This window comes from Fistularia commersonii, chromosome 29, assembly GCF_037954325.1.
Source record: "Fistularia commersonii isolate RoL2024-O1a breed Wild chromosome 29, RoL_Fcom_v1.0, whole genome shotgun sequence".
Classification (NCBI taxonomy): domain Eukaryota; kingdom Metazoa; phylum Chordata; class Actinopteri; order Syngnathiformes; family Fistulariidae; genus Fistularia; species Fistularia commersonii.
Window position 1 is genome coordinate 7,120,392 of NC_141312.1, and position 18,025 is coordinate 7,138,416.

Here is an 18,025-nt window from a genome sequence, read left to right on the forward strand (position 1 = left end):
AGTATTCGATCACCTACCAACCAGTAAGAATTGCAGCTCTCACAGACCTGTTAGTTTTTCTTTAAGAAACCCTCCAGTTCTCCACTCATTACCTGTATTAACTGCACCATTTTGATCTCCTTACCTGTATAAAAGACACGTGTCCAAATACTCAATCAAACAAACTCCAACCTCTCCAACACCGGAGCTGTGTCATCAGGGATAAAATTGTAGACCTGCACAAGGCTGGGATGGACTACAGGACAATGGGCAAGCAGCTTGGTGAGAAGGCAACAACTTTTGGCACAATTATTAGAGAATGGAAGAAGTTCAAGATAATGGTCAGTCTCCTTCGGTCTGGGGCTCCAGGCAAGATCTCTCCTGCCGGGGCATCAATGATCATGAGGAAGGTGAGGGATCATCTCCGAACCACAAGTCTGAACCTGGTCAATGGCCCGGAGAGAGCTGAGACCACAGTCTCAAAGAAAACTATTAGTAACACACTACGCCATCATGGATTAAAAATCTGCAGTGCACGCAAGGTTCCCCTGCTCAAGCCAGCGCATGTTCAGGCCCGTCTGAGGTTTGTCAATGACCATCTGGATGATCCAGAGGAGGAATGGAAGAAGGTCATGTGGTCTGATCAGACAAAAATAGCGCTTTTTGGTCTGAGCTCCACTCGCCTTGTTTGGAGGAAGAAGAAGAATGAGTACAACCCCAAGAGCACCATCCCAACCGTGAAGCATGGAGGTGGAAACATCATTCTTTGGGGATGCTCTTCTGCAAAGGGGACAGGACAACTGCACCATATTGAGGGGAGGATGGATGGGGACATGAATCACGCCATCTTGGACAACAACCTCCTTCCCTCAGAGCCTTGAAGATGGGTCGTGGCCGGGTCTTAAGGCATGACAACGACCTGAAACACACAGCCAGGGCAACCAAGGAGTGGCTCCGTAAGAAGCATCTCAAGGTGGCCTCGCCAGTCTCCAGACCTGAACCCAATAGGAAATCTTTGGAGGGAGCTGAAAGTCCATATTGCCCAGCGACTGCCCCGAAACCTGAAGGATCTGGAGAAGATCCGTCTGGAGGAGTGGGCCAGAATCCCTGCTGCAGTGTGTGCAAGCCTGGTCAAGAACTACAGGAAACATCTGATCCCTGAAATTGCCAACAAAGTTTCTGTACCAAATATATATTCTGGTTTTCTGATGTATCAAATACCTATGCCATGCAATGAAAAAGCAAATGAATCACTTAAAAATCATACAATGTGTTTTTCTGGATTTTTGTTTTAGATTCTGTCAGTCACAGTTGAAGAGTACCTTTGATACAAATTACAGACCTCTACATGCTTTGCAAGTGGGAAAGCTGAAAAATCAGCTGTGTATCAAATAGTTGTTCTCCCCACAGTACATACTATATATAGTGTTTGTATTGACATGTATGCATATGAATACATGCATGCATGTGTTGTATGTATCTATGTATGTAAGTACATACATGCATATACAAGTTGCATGTACATGCATGAACCTATGTATGTACCGTATATATTTATGAATGCTTACGTGTCCTGTATGTATCTTAAATATTAATATAGGTATATGTATACATATACATACTGTATATGTATACATGCATATATGAACCTGTGTTTGTTTAGGTATGTATGTATGTATTTATGAACGTGCGCATGTACTGTTTGTATCTATGTGTGTACGTACACACTGCATCTGCATGCATATTTAATTGTAGCGTAAAGGCAAAGCTCTTCATCCCACTGCATCTAAATGAGGATAAATTTGGATAAAGTCACAAACAGCTGAAAGATGACAGGATATTCATGCTCATTCAGTGTATTTGCAGCGGCTTGTTCTCAGGGTTCACCTGCGCCAACCCGATGTAGCCGATGGACCCCAAATCTTAGTAACCGGCAGTAACTTCGTCCATCTTCTTGTCAAAACATATATAATCCGCAATTAAAGATGAGGAATGTCAGCTGCAGCATTTAAGGGAGCCAAGCCTTTGGGATAAGGACAGAATGGTGCATGATGTGTCGCTTTGTCCAGGAAGTGAATGAAATCCTGCAAGTGGTCCATCTGCACCGGATCATTGTAAAAAAAAAAAAAAAAAATCTGTATTATCCCTTTCACCGATTTACTTTATAACCTTCGAGCGCTTGCATTTTGGAGTACGGTGGCTTTTTTTAGTCGACTTTTATGCAAGCTGTCAAAAATATACACGCGCAACTAAGTAGAGACACCTTATTTAGTCATCGCTTACCCAAAATGTTTTTCCCAGGAGACTTCGCAGTCATCCAATGAGGCTTGCTACGCCATCGGCTTTTGTTAGACAGAACCGTGTCTTTGTCTCCCTGATTCTATGTGATGTCGGTCGGTTTTGGTGGCTCCGCTGAACGGTGTGCTTTTGCTTGACTGACAGAGCTGATTCCACAGGCGCGTGGGGCAGATTCACGCACACACACACACATACACACAGCCAGCATGCCGCGCAGTGCAGAGCAAACATTTCTGGCTGAAAAGCTTACACATCTCCTCTCCCTTCAAAGCTTTGCAGATTGTGTTGATGGATGAAGAGCTCAGAGTGTAAAATGCTCGCTAATCCGCCCTCACTCACTGCCTGTCTCCTCTCTCCTCCGCCATCCATCCTATCTTCGCTTTTCCTTTCTTTCCCGCCTCGGCTTTATTTACCATTTTCACCCTTTCGCTTAATTCAGAAATTTAACAGTAAAAAAAAAAAAAAAAAAAAAAAAAAAAAACTGCCAAGACGGTTCTTCTCTTATATAGAAGGTTACGTAACGCGGAAGTGCATAAAAGTGGGCCCGGAAAGGCAAACTGTTAATTTCCGTGATGCATTGCTCCTCACGGAATATAATATCGAGAACATACCGTAACTTAAAGGTATAATTCGATGGAAGAATATGCCATTTTCCGCCCCGTCCTTTCGTTTTGGAGCTCGCGATTTGTCGCCGTCTCTACTCATCCATCTCCGCTTCATGAATATTCCTCCCATTAGACGGGGTCTAAGTGCCGTCCCGCTGTAGTATCCCAGCCAAGTCGGCGTCCTCCCTCCCTCCCTCCCACTTTTGTTCTGTCCCCCTTCGCCCACGTTTAACCCACCTCCGTCCCTCTCTGTCTTTTCGATTACTCTCAGCAGACCTGCACTGCAGTGTATTCCCCGCAGTCATTTTGTTCCACGGAGCAAACCGAGGAGGGCATGTTTCCACCCTCATTAAGCCAGCAAACGGAAAATGCATACCCTCATACCGCCGCAACGTTGACCCAGATGAACCTGGAGTTTTTAGGATTTTTTTTTTTTTGGGTGCGGAGGAGGAAGATAGGTATAGAGCTCGGAGACGGTAGATAAAGCCCGGGTACCTCCGAGGGTCTTATCAGCCTCTTTTCCCCGTCGCTATTATATCGTGCTCGGAACCCATCAAGGATTGACATGTTTTCTGAAAAGTCTGTTGACACTTATGCAACAAAAAGACACCATCAGCTGATTTGTAACCTTCAGTTTATGCAAAGGAAGTTAGCATATCCTAATTATTTAATATTGGGTATGAAACAAGGGTTGTGATTATACCTTATTCTTACGTTCATGTCAAATTTTGTGCTTGTGATCTTTTTTTTTTATCTGTATGCAAGTTTGCTCAGCTTGAGTTCAGTAGGATGCAGTGTTTTCATATTTGACGTAAATTCTCGGAATGGAAAATGTCATTGTTGAATATTGCGTCAAGTTTTCTCTCAAATCCACAGCGAAACGAAAATATGAACATGACAATCCTTTTTACAGTTTTGGGTGTTTTTTTTTGAGCAAAATGGCAAGGGAAACTGCCTTATATGTCAGATGTGATTGGTGCATTTCAAGGCTTCAAATCTTTGGTGCCACTTCTGCTCACTTTGTGCCAAAACTGACTGTAAATATCCGAATGGGATTGAACTTCACAAGCACAACTAAAATTTTCAGTTTGAAAATTCAGGCGGAAAAGCAGTAGTAGATGTTAAGAAAAAAAAAAAAAAAACACTTGCATACCAAAAAAGGTATTTCTAAAGGTAAATTTATACAGTCAGTGTATTCTGAATCTTATGTTCAGTGTCTAATTAAATCGGTAATTTTGCTAAAAAGATGTTGTGCAAACATTACATAAAAGACATGAAAATAGATCACAAAAAGAACAAAAAATGATTTGTTTAGAGATGTGGAGAGTTTAACAGGCAAAAATACAATGCCAGCACCTGGAGAGGGAGATTTGGGAAAATGGTTTCGAAGACATAAATCTGATAAAAAGCAATTTTTTTTTTCAATAAATAAGTAATGAAAAAGGAGTTTTATATTTTTGGAGTTTTATTGATGGGTGGGACAGAATCTGTCTTTAAACCAGAAAAAGCTAGAGTAAATTATTACATATTTGGTTTGTAGACTCGGCTGAATTTAGAGTCGTGTTTGTGAGACAGTGCACGTTGCCTGTGGTCTTAATAAAGTAGGAGTCACTGTTGATGTGTGTTTAAAGTGTTGGGAACAAAGTAAATGGACAATTTAGTTGATTCGGAGTGTTGAATAGGAGCTTTCTTAACTCCCAAGAGCTCATTTATTCATTCATTTCGTACACCTACGCTCCAACACTCAGCTGAAGGATGAAAAATGACAAAACATAATAAATAGTAGAATGATAAAATAAAATGATAAATCATTCTTTCCCTCCCGATGATAAATTCATCGCACGATTTTTTTCATCTTTATCCTAAAGGGGTCAATATTAAAAAGAACCTTTAAACAATTTCACCTGAATTTGCAAAAACCCGGCAGTCAATGCGGAAGAAACTCTTCAAGCAAAAGAATCTCTGCGCCATTGAGAAGACAATTATCTAAGTTGATAATCCTGTTCAAAAGACTAAAGTTGTTCAAAAATAATGCAGATTTTTTTAATAAAAGAATCTCAGTTTGCTCATTTAATTGACGATCAAATATCCATTGAGCTGGTGTATAAAATCAGAAATTCTGGCGTTGACTGTTAAGTTTTCTTTTAAAATTCTCAGCATGTACTTGAAAAAACAAATAAAACAGCAACATTCAGTGTCAGTCAGACACTTAAAGGTATATTTACATTCTATTCCCGTTAATAGCTATACAAATGCGACCAAAAGCAGGTAAGGACATGGAGATCAGGCTTCAAACAAGGGCCAGAAATAAAGGGGGGGCGGATTAGTCTGTTACCTTGGCGCCGCGTTTGCCGGGAATTCGTGTTCCTTTTTCTTTCTGACTAGTTCTGTGCGCAAACCGTGTAATCTCGGTTTCGGCTCAAGCCCCCCCGCACATGTCACAGTCACTCCTACACAACTGACACCTCCACCGCCCTCCCCTCCGCATCCCCCCCTCTGGACAAATGGAAACACAAACCTCATTATGCACAAACGTACAATGGCAACAGGGGAGCGTTGCGACCGCCAAGCGGAGTCTGCTCCGTGCCGGGGGAGGGAAAGTTAGCAGGTCTGCGCAGGTGAGGCGGGACGGGCAGGACAGGCAGCCATTGTTCAAAACAATGATCCCATTATTACCGCCGCACAAATGACTTACTGCGATCCACCGCCTCCACAGGAGCTCTCCCCGACCGTTTGTCGAGTTGGATGTAATAACCGGCGTGGTTTTGAAAACTTTGCGCGCTATACTTTTGGCGCATATTGCCTGTCGTTTTTTTTTTTTTTAAAGGCGGTGACTAATATGTGGATTGCAGGGTTCGAAGCCATCGTCACATCTCGGTTAAACGCCCACGCTGATGCAGACTCTGGGACATTCAAGTGAACAATGGGGGGGGGGGGGGGGGCAATTGATTTACCTTCAGCTCCAGTATTATACTCTGAACCTTGTGTGCTGTTCTAGACTGGAGGAGGGAGAACATTAGAGGGTGGAAGGGGGGGAGGTGAAAGCTACTTCTGCTGATGTGGGAACAACAGTATCTTTAAACTCCTCTGCTGCATTCACACGTAGAAGAATTTGATACGTGTTTGTCTGCAAGCTCCGATTCCTGCAGTGCGCTCCTATTTAGGAATATCCACTGGGGTATATTTAGAGTTGTGGTACTTTTTAGGTTCTTTGTTTTTACTGTCTTTATCTAAGATACATGATAGTCTTGCAAAGTTTACCAAAAATTATGTTGGGTCAAGCTCAAGAGAGTACAGTGTGAGAAGAGTGTACCTGGGAAATAGGGAGAAAATACAGATTTCCAGATTGGAACTTGAACAACACAAAAGCTGGATTTAATTCAATTTAATTTAATTTCATTTAATTTAATTTAATTTAATAAAAATCCCTAATGATAGAACGCAATGTAACAATGACGTGCTTGCAGGTGTTAGAATGCTACTATTGATGCTGCTCCTCATTGAATTAAAGAATGAATAACTTTTTTAATCTGTGTGTGTGTGTGTGTGTGTGTGTGGTGGGAGGTCTCCCAACTGTAAGGAAAGCAGATTAAGCCTGATGACTATGAATAATTTTGGAGCTTTGACAAAAAAAGGAGGTATTTTCTCACTCACACTTGTGAACCCCATCAGGCTGATGGTCTTCCGAACAATCACGATTGATGATTTCTGGAATCAAAATAATCAGTATTCAATATTCAAACCCAGGAATGATGTACATTCTGTGCACGTGAGCGGCTTATTCCGGGGTAAAGCGACTTTATCCAAGGTCACGGCCGTCCCTTTGCTCAACATTGAGGTCAGCAGCTACTGAGGAATTTGTAAGTACTAAAAAAAACTAAAATACGATCTCGCTGTTGTCCTTTTGTGATACAATGCAAAGCGTTTAAATTGCTAATATCTTCCTTTCATTATTAAGAGAGTCTGTGAAGGGACATCATGAGGCGTGCAGGCCCAAGGCTCATCTATTTATGCCTCAAAGTTCACGCCGCTGAACTCGCTCTCAACCTGAGCCGTCTTCGGCGCAGTAATAGTCTTGCGTTATCATTATCTGCACCTCAGCAGCTGCGCTTTATGGACTTTGCCCAAAGGCAGCTTGAAAGTAATTGGTATGAGAGGTAAGCGTCTCTTGATCTGTCCGGGGATTCTTCCCGGCAACCTTTATCTCTCTCACCGGTCGCTTTCTCGCTCCGTCTCTCTCGCGCTCTGCCGTTTCGTATCCTATCGCCCTCTCGCTTTTTTTTTTTTTTCCGTCCTTCCTCTCTTCATCCTGGCGGCCAGGTCAATAATCGCCATCTTATAGCCGTGCCGGATTCTGCTGACGGATACACACAGGTGTTACATGATTCAAAATTGTCTTTTGATAAAATGGACCACCCAGATGCGCTACCTAGATACCAAAGCCCCGGCGCGCATACGTGCACGCACGTTCCAGGTCCAAGCTGCCATCGGTTTGATTGTATAATTACAATTGTGTGTTTGGGAAGCTCAATGGAAAGTTTCAATTACGGAAGAAAAATATTCCCTAAAATTTGGTTCTGGTTTAAAGATGTAACGTGGCTGTGTGTCTGCATTGCAGTGCTTTAAAAAGTAAGCACATGCAAATACGTGAAGTTTCGGGGTAAAACCAGGTTACTCGGGTCCCTAATCGTAGCCTGTGTAAAACACACCGTGGGAGGAGACGGTTTAACCATCTGAAGACGTTTGGCCATGAAAGCGGAGGCTGTCTGGGTCAGACCATTATCCCAGGGGTTCGGGGGGGGGGGCTTGTTGTTGACTCCGGGCCGGACCATTTGTCTGCAAAGAGGTCCCATGTGTCAGCTGCCATTCAAGACACGGCGGGCGGAGAACGACGCGGACCGGATAGACAGAATGCTCTCCGACTTAGCTGGAAATCCGAGCAGACATATTAATACCGTGGCGGCCTTGCTGCTGGGTGAGTGATATATGGGATGATTTGTGCGTCCAGATGACTGCTCCGTTCGGGGGAGTTTTGTCTCAGAGCCCATTTCGAATGGTATCTCGGAGCGACAAACAGCAATCGTTTTTTTTTTCCCCCATCGACATCAACCGACGAGCCACATAAATCATCCCTCTTGCCCATTAAATATAAAATAGCATTTCACTTTAATACCATTCAAACTGCATATCCCATTTTCTTTCAGAGATTACGGCGAGGAAATTAAAACGAGTGATTACGGGAATACAAACTTCAATCCATTCGACATTTGCCATTCGGTTCTTTGGCTATATACAAATTCATGGTTGGATGAAATAATTCAAGGTTTTCAGGGGTTTTAGACATTGTGAGGTTTTGTGAAGAAGGCTGTGTACAAGCACATGTGATGTGAATGCGAAGGATTTCTTGGTGAATCTATTCATACACAGCCAAACATGTATAAATGTGGCTCACTGAAAAGGGACGATCACAGACAGGAGTTTTTTCCCTTTGTCGAAACATCTAATCCCGTTATTTTGCAAAAAACACCATGGAGGACACTGGGTGGTTTGCAAAACTTAATATATTACCCACGCCTGTATTATCAACCGAAATATTTTTAAAATTGTTCACGATTTTCTATGAAATTTTGAGAGGAATTAGGTCACTAACAATTGTCTGGACTGATCCAGAATTTATATATTTATTTTTTTAAATTGGATTTCTCAACATTGCAAGATAACACATTTTTTGATATTTATTCATGAAAGATAAGACACAGAAAACCAGTTGAAGGCAGAACAGCAACGAAAACAAGATAAACAGTCTCGAGGGTCCGAGTCCAAAAGGAGTCCAACTGGGCCGACATATAGATTTATAGATGAGCCGGCTCCTGGTTAGCTTAGCCAGACAAAATCTTATCCAGTCTTCCTCAGTCCATCTTTCAATGGGCTTTCTCAACAGCAGAAAAAAAAAGAAACACTGTTGTGGTCACCTTATTTACATACAAAACCATTCAAAATAAAGGAACGCGTGACACAAACAAGCAATTGGGCGGAGTCAGCAATGGGTAAAACCATCGGGACGTAACCCTGACTTGGCAGGATGTCGTCTGAACAAGATAGATCGATGATGAAGTCCCGGATAAGAGCCCTGTTGGATGTCTATTGCTTCAATCCCATCTTTGTCAAAACTAGAATCACAGGCGGAGGCTTGGCTATGGTACGCCAGACGCCAAGATGGCAGGCAAATGTGACGGCTCGAGTCCAGTGGGGACAAAGATTTGCTTTTGGACGAGTGCTGACTGGAAGCCTTTTGTACCAAGTGTTCGGCGATGAAGCGAGCAGCAGTGACGGCAAATTGGCCAGGGAGGGGGAACTTTTCCAATCCTGACGCCAAACTCATTTAAACAGGGCCTCTGGGTTCGTATAGCTATCCACTGGGTAGGAAAACAAGACAGGGGACGTGCCTAGTTGGGTTGAGGTGCTCTGTGATCCTGATGTGTTTCGAGTTTTTTTGGTCAATTGAAACAAGTTTTTTTGTCCGCACTCCCATGTATCTCCGCTACCTCTGACGTAACAGCTTCCGGTTGGCAACATCATAATTCCTTTATATTGGAGACAAGGATTGACAGGAGCACATTTACGGGACAGCCCCAACTTTTAGATCAAAGATGTCCAGTTCTACTTAACTGTTGAAGTGACTCCCCCTTCCCCCTTTCCTGCTCCTCCTTCATCTTATCCATGCAGATGACTGTCGGACAGAAAAGTTATAAGAACTCTCCAGCTTGAATTTTTGTTCTGAGAGCAACTCTTCTCCGGGAGAATATTTAGTTTTGCGTTCCCAAAGGCAGTTAGGGACTATGGTAGGGTGTGACGCAAAAGTTTGCCAAGTGTACTTTAACCATGACACTCAAACAAGCAAACCAGCACAAAAAAGGACACGGACGACACAGAGGTCAAAGCCAACCAAGCCAAATGACCTAGTTAACACAACCTAATAACCATGGACTATCAAATGGGTTGAACTGTTTTTATTTTCTCCCTGCACTACTTTGCTGTTGGAAAAACCCCACCGTTAGCTTCTCTTCAACATCAGGTAGATCCGCAGATACTTCACTGAGGATACAGCACAGATACTCATCCAGGCTCAAGTCATCCCTTGTTCGGACTACTGCAACTCCCTCCTTGCCGGTGCCCCAGTGGTGACCATCAGGCCTCTGGAGCTTATTTGCCTGGTGTTCAACCGTCCCAAATTCTCCCACACAACTCCCCTTCTTGTGTCTCTACACTGGCTCCCGGTAGCCGTCCACGTCAAGTTCAAGTCCCTTGCGCTCACCTACCGGGCAGCGAATGGGACAGTCCCTTCTTATCTCCAGGTTATGGTCAAGCCACACGTCCCTACCCGTCCCCTCCGATCTGCCACCTCTGGGCGACCGTCCACCCCATCACTCAGAGCCCCCGGCTGCCGATTGAACCGGTCTCGGCTCTTCTCGGTCTTGGCTCCTCAGTGGTGGAACGAACTCCCGAAAAAAGGTCAGAACAGTGGGGTCGCTGCCCATCTTTCGCTTTGAGCTGAAAACATACCTCTTCACCAAGCACTACCCTACTAATCGCACTTAGCCCCCCCCCTCAAAAAAATATATGTATGTATATGGTTTTGAGATGGCTACTACTTTGGATCTTCGGAGACTGAATTGCACTTCTTGTAAGTTGCTTTGAATAAAAGCGTCTGCCAAATGACTGTAATATAATGTAATGTAATGTAGCTAGCTCCACACTTATTTAAGCCAAAATGTTAATGTTCCATTGCGAGCCCTAAAAAGCCCTCAGTGATGTAGCAGGCTGGAGGCACTTGGACCTCTTTGTTGGCCCATTTTTCACAGGGACTGTCCTTTTTGCAGCAAGTTGCAAGAAAACATCGGTCCAGTGAGTTCACAGGAAGTATCTGGTAATGGGCGTGGCTTATGACTTTAACCAATCACCAACCAGCTACGTCATGAGGTCCTAAAAAACCCTGCTTCAGAGTTGGAACCAAAATTGTTCTTAGCACCGAAGTCCACGGCCCCCTGGTTCCTGTGCTGCCCGAATGCACGAAGAAATGTAGTTCCTTAAAAGGTTCAGGAACTATAAAAAATTCCCGTGGTGCGAAAGCGGCTTATGTTTCAGTTCGCATTGGTGTGTTTACCTCCGCTCAATCCATCTGTGCTCAGCAGTGAAAAGAGGCTTCCTCTTTCAGTAACACAACCAGAGGCTTTAAGTATCCTTTTGCTGTCACTCAGGTTTTCACAGATTATATTGTGGAAGGAATTCCCTGCTGGCTAGGTAAGGCCCGGTTTTGATATCAGGATCAATAACAGAATATGACCTTTCGAGGCAGCGGTGTTGGAGTGCAACTCAAAGGCCCCTGTTTCTGTCCGTTACAGGAGATAAACACACGGTACATTGCAAATTTGGCAACTTCACACAGCGGTTTAACTCTCATCTGGCTTCAAGGATTGTTTTTCGTTTAAAAAAAAAAATTGGGATGGCAATCTCCACGGGGTATAGCGTTGCATACTGACACGCTAACAACCTTCGATAAACACTGCAGGATGGGATGCTTTGGGAAAGTAGCTCCTTCCAGATATGCACTTTCTGGCCCACAAATTCCAACATTGTATGTACCTTAACCATGACAAACAAAAGCCTTGGCGCTAGTTAAAACAAGTTCATTTGTAAAAAAAAAAAAAAAAAAAAAAAGATGGAAAGATTTAAGGAGGTTGACATCTGCAGCGCTCAAGATGCAAAAAGGTGTTGTTAACATGCAGAGGACAAAGAGCGAGGAAACAAGGTGAGCCGTGGCCGCGCTCGGTGTCCTTTATCCTCGCCGACTGTTGTTCTGACACGCAGCGCTGTGGGAGCAATTAGGAGACGAAACATGGACGACCCCTCCGTCCTCCTCTCGCCCCCTGCACCCTCCTCTCTCTCTCCAAAACTCCCCCACCTTGCGATCGATCCCCACCTTCGCGCCCAATGCTGACATGTGACCGGGGATGTTTTCAGGGCAGGTTTTTTGCAAACGAAATCCAGTTTGTTCTTTTTTCAGTTTTTTACTCCCAAGTCCAATTTTTAGGTCACTTCAAGTCATCTGATTTACCAACTGACTAGGTTTGGGATGGGAATGTCAAATTTCCACAATTTACTGAATGGTTGTTAAAATATGGATAGTATCATTTGATAACAGTGCAGTCTAATGTAATCGATGAAGGATACATTTAAATGATATACCATTGTGTGCTTTAAAATGCATACAATTTGAGTTTTGTTTTACTGTTTCTAGGGCAATTACGGTAAAACATGGCATCAAACAAGTCATGTCATCATGATGAATGGGTTAATATTCATAATGTTATGAATGAAACAAATCCATGGTTAATACACAGATTAATATTCATAAAAATGTTTTATACTTACTGATACACTTGAAGGGATAAAGCCCAAATCTTAAAGATTTATCTGAGAAGCCCATAAAAGGAGCCCCAGGGGTCACATGTCTTTCCCTTGCAGTGGGGGAATTCCTTTTATTGGCACAATAAGAATGAAAAAGCATGCCTATTTGCTTAACTCACACACACACACACACACACACACACACACATGCACGCACACGCAGGCACACATACGCACACTGGAAACATGTGAGGGAACATTTAAATACCCAGGGGACACAGAGTTGGTGATCCATTAGAGTAATGAACCTTGTCTTGTCATGTAAACAACTATTTAGAGGTGTGCTAAATATGTTGCATGTGTGTACGTGTGTGTGTGGGTGTGTGTGTGTTTGTGTTTACATGCCTGCTGGCTGGTCCCCTCATTAATAATATAGTCTTCCCTCCCCGATTAGCAAATCACAGACAGATGTTTGGCGCCTCCTCAGATTTCTATTGTTTCAAAATGAGCGTGCATTTGTTTGTTTTTACAAATTCGCGCAAACAATTCAGGGTTTCGCGAAAACGTTCCAAAATCACGGCGTTCTTTTACTTACGCCTTCTCCATCTTTGCCCCGTCTCCCCTCCCGCCGATTGCCGTTCCCTTTGTCTTTCACCGAGGCCCACCTGCCATTTGATTTACCGTCCGCGGGCCCCCGGAGCAAATTCTCCTTCACGAACGGCATCCCAACCTTTGAAGTCACGTCTCCATGGAGACGTCGCTTCATCGGGATACATTAGTATAATCGGCTTGTGCCTCCTGCCGAATGTAGATGCTCTCGGCTCTCGGCTCAGATGTGCGTGAGTCATCGCTTCTGGTTCTGAGCGACACAAATCCGAGGTAACAGTTTACAGAGACCAAGAAGTCTTTTTGTTTATTGCGATTAAATAAAACGGGGGTTTTTTTACAAGCATCCCCTCTTTTGGTGCAGATCTTGGCAATGACTCTGCCCGTAGGGTTTTCTACACAAATAACCATGGCTCATAATTCAACAACATTATCCCCACAACGGGTGAATCACAACACGAGTCATGGCATGTATATTTTGAGATTTTTGTCGCAAATGTGCATTTGTTTGGTTTTGATGGGCCGCTAATTCCCTCTAACTGCCGTTAAATTGGCTCCCCCGCCCCCCCAAAAAAAGCGGCAGGGGGTTTTCATCTCACCGATGCAGCTCAGAGAACAGAAGGACGCCCGATAGACCCAACCTGTTGTATGGATAGTGGCGGGCATCGCATTTTCCCACGATTTTAGTTGATTTCTTCAAAATGAGAATAGCAATGTTTCCAGTCACGGAAAGTGGCGTGGGATCACCCATGGGCTGTTAGAAAAAGAATAAATTTAATATATTTGAGTGGCATGCTGGCGCAGTGCTTAGTGCTTCTGCCTAACAGCAAGAAATGTCCCTGGGAAGCCTTTTTGTACGGAGTTTGCATGTTCTTTCTCGTACCTGCATGGGGTTTCCTCCAAGTTCTCCGGTTCTCTCCCACGGTCCAAAATACATCCAACAGAATCATTGGAGCACCTAAAAAGGCCAGATGTGTGAATGGCAGAGAAATTAGCTGTATGAGTTCATGTGACACGTGAATGAGAGAGGGAATATCCCATATGTGCAGGATGTGCGGAATAGATAATGTATGAATAAATGATATACAAGACATATACAAGACATATACATCTGACAACATCTCATTTGCGGTCGGGTTTATGACTCGCCTTGAATTTTCAGGAAATGTGTTTCCATTATGCCAAGCTTGCACGTTAGGATTTTCTTGTCACAGACTTGAAACCACAAGTCTGAAGAAAATCTTAAGAGTCTTACTGGAGTCACAGCGCGTTCCCGTCATCTCGGTCGATTGAGTCGTCGCTCAATCTTTGGCTGGTTTTGAGCCTTATTTGATATTAACGCGAGTCTTTCTGTTACGTCACTGTAAAGACTGCATCAACAACCGAAAGATGAGCCCCAACAAAACCGGAAACAGGAAACCTCGTATCAACAGGATGGGAAAACATTGCATGATGGAAAACCAAACCAAGTTTTTAAATCAGACCTGGGCGTTTTACAGCCCTCGGCCACATCCGGCCCGATTTACTTTTTTATCTGGCCCGCCAAACTATTTTCTTTGAATTTTATAATAAGTATTTTCAATCAAAATTGAATTTAGAAACTCCTTATTTTTTCCTTTTTTAAAATTTTGTATGGAGGATTACATACAAAATAATGTCGGTACATTTATATGATCATTTACAATGATTTTAAAGTTAAAATAAAATGGCCAAAAATGTAAATATTTATATTGCGATTTTCATTTTGTTCAATTTACATGATACCCAGTTAGCCCGCACATAAAAATGCAAAAAGAAATGTGGCCCGCCAGCCAAAATAATTGCCCACCCCTGATTTAAATATAAGATCCTCAGACTACACTGAGACTAGGCTAAGACTTAAAACTCTAAAAACTAGTCTTAAGATGTGAGTTTGTCTGAGATGACAGTTTTACATGAGTCTTTTCAACATTTTTTCAAAGTGGTAAGGTGTAAGCCCAGGATTAGGATGTCAACAATCCCATCAGCTGAATATTCATCTTCTCGGTTGTTATTGTTTTTTCTGTCCAAGAAGACCAATATTTCAATAATTTCAAACGACTTCCACAACTGCAATAAGTGAAGATTTACTCACAAATTTTATTTACTGCTACTAGTGGCGGGCCGTGCATTTCACACCCAGGCCTTCAATATTGCTCCATTCATCCCCTCGATAACTGTTATATGGCTTTTAAACTGGATGTCTTTTTAAGTTTTCCCTATTGTTCTTGACCTTTTCGTTGTGGAGCTGTGTTTCCCTGTGCACTTGATCACTAAGTTCTAGATCCACTCTGGTTTCCCCCCCACGAAAGGTTTGCACAAACTAGAATTGTGTTCATGCAGCTCACTACAGATGTGGCCTGTTCGCTGCGGCTAGTACACGCTCTGACAATCCAGTCAAAAGGCGTGTGACACACTGACGTTAGCATAGCCTTCTAGAGGGCCATCGTGTCACTACTCAAAATCTGATTGGTTGAAGCAACAGTTTCATCAACATTTATTCTTCGACAGAGCACCTGTGAATCGATCTCTGCTGGCCTCCAGGCAGATTTCTTTGACTTTGACTGTTCCTGGCAACAAATATTAGCTGAAATTTGATTGGTTAAATGCTCTTTGTTCAATGAAACTACATGTCTGGAAGCAGGGAACAGTCAGGGAAAAAGCTATGAAAGGAAGTGGACAGACCATTTGGAATTATTTAATCAGGTTCAAGATTCAAAATATAATTAAAATCAGTCTGTGATTCAAATTTTTTTAGGCCAGCAGAGAAGGCCTTGCAGGGCCTCATGGCCCACCACTGACTGCTACTGAGCGGGCCAGAGTGACTGGTTGTATGTCACCATATGACATGTTAACGAAATACTGATTGGTTGTTTGTCTTTATATGTCAACGGGCAACAAGTCGAGGGTAAGCCCCGACTTTCGCCCAATGACAGTTGGGAAAGGCTTCATCCCCTCGGGACTACAACTGCTGGATAAGCGGTATAGCTAATGAGTGAATGAATCACCCGAGAGTCAGCAAGGAATGGGGACAAAAAGAAGAAATCACCCAAAAATTCACGTGCAATACGTGGCCATGCACCCATTACATCATCACCGCTAATAATAGAGACGCTCAAGATGTTCTGTAGAATCAAATAGACTTAGAACTTACTTTTTTACTAGTGTCATTTCAATATATGTAACATCAGTGGTGATGTAGCACACTTGTAGTACACATCTTGTCTGAAGCATCATTACTCCTGAAAGGGAGGCCGGTGTTTCACCGACGCCGGAAACTGTACACTTTATTAGAAAGCCGATAACAACCGTGGCGAGCGGAAGCAGAATTATGCAGCACTTTTCTCGCTTTGAATTATGTGGAATCGCCGCGGAAAGTAGGAGCGTACTGAGAGCGAGTGTCTCACTCCCAGTGAAACTTCAGAGCGATTGATTCTCTCATGACTACATCAGAAATGTTTTGATTTTCCTCCCGTCTGGAACACCGGCTGTGATTCTTTGATTCGAGGCCGATTTGCCATCCAGAAATGTGAACCGCGCGCGAGCCCAACCGGTCAGCTGCTCTTTTCTCGCAGTTTTTAAGTGTTTTTTTTTAAATCTCCCGGCGTTTTTTATTTTTTTTTTGTAGCTCGAAGATCCTATTTGGCATTGATTTACTGCCTGAAGGACGTAGAGGCCGACTTTCTTCCTGCAGCCTAAAACAAACTGAATCCCTGTGTTTTAACTGCAGAAGACGTGCAATGATAATATACTTTTACCTCATATATACCCGTTCATTCATGTTTGCTACGTTTGCTGTGCTAAACAACTTCTCGCTAACAACGACACACAGGAATATCATTTTAACAAAATCGAAGCAGTGCTGATCATCAAACCGCCATCCCATCCCCATCCCCAAACAGAGAGCATAAGGGGTACATCTGCCAGATGTATGTACTTGCCAGATGTGCGCGTAGCATGGATCACAAACCGCCAAAGCGAGTGTGTGAGGATTTTTTTTTTTTTGGAGCCTGTAAACATTGAATAAACAGCATGCTAACGCCGCAGTGACTAAATTGTTAGTGCCGCGAAGAAACTTTTCTCTTTCTAATACTAGCTACAAAATGTACAGCTTCATTATTTTTATTTTGGGGATCGTTCTCATTTTTGTTTATTTATATCAGTTTAATTTCTTTGATTTTCTGTTATGTAATTATTTAATATTATGTTCCCCATTTAATTTTCCAATGGCTTGGCTCTGTTTCTTGATGTATACGTATGAACACAGGGTGTGTTAGGTTATTAGTGATCTAGGCTATGGTAGCTCTGACTTGAGGAGGCCCAGCGGTTGGTGCTTCCGCTTCACAGTAAGAAGGACGCTGGTTTGAATTTCTGTGTGATTTGCATGTTCTCCCCATGGGTTTCCTTTCGGCTTCTACAGGTTTCCTCCGGCAATCTGACATCCGGGATCCCGGCAAGATCGATAGTTTCCGACTCGCATAAAAAATGGCCTCATCTTGGTCGGTAGGAACGGGTCTCTGGTCTAACTCACTTGTTAGCAAATCGAACTTCGGAAATACCGAAATACATAATTTTTTTTTTTTTTCAAATAATTTCAAATCATTTTTTTTTTTGAAAAGTCAAAAGTAAATGGTCAGTGCTTTCCACTGAATCGTGTTCTCCCATTCACACATACACTGAGTAGCAGAGCTGCCATGCCAGTCGCTAACCAGGCCATCGGGAGCAACCGGAGGGCGTTCGGTGTCTCGCCTAAGGAGACTTCAACTTGCTGACCTGCAGCTGTGGATCAAACCTCCAACCCCGAAGGGCTTGGAAAAAACGAAAGGCTGAGGCATTTTTAATTTCACAAAAGGTCACGTGACTTTTTCATCAATCCTGTTTGTGCTAATTAGCCAAAAGTTACCAGAATGTTTAACGCCACTTGTGAAGAAAATCCCCCTCCCGGCACAGGCGGGCACAGCAGAAATATCCTCCGAGGTTGTTTTGCCGTCAGAAGATGAAACGCCCCCCAAAAAAAAGCTCTTGTGTACAAGCCTCAGTTGAGCTGAGATCACTTGAAAAACCTTTAACTTTCTCATATTGGCATTTTAACAGATTTTACTCAGCGCATG

At 43.1% G+C, this 18,025-nt stretch overlaps 1 protein-coding gene across 2 annotated transcripts in view; it reads left to right on the top strand.

Moving 5' to 3' along the window:
* nsg2 (neuronal vesicle trafficking associated 2) overlaps positions 1-18,025 on the top strand; it is a 45,500-nt gene that overhangs the window by 15,890 nt on the left and 11,585 nt on the right. The window lies entirely within an intron of this gene.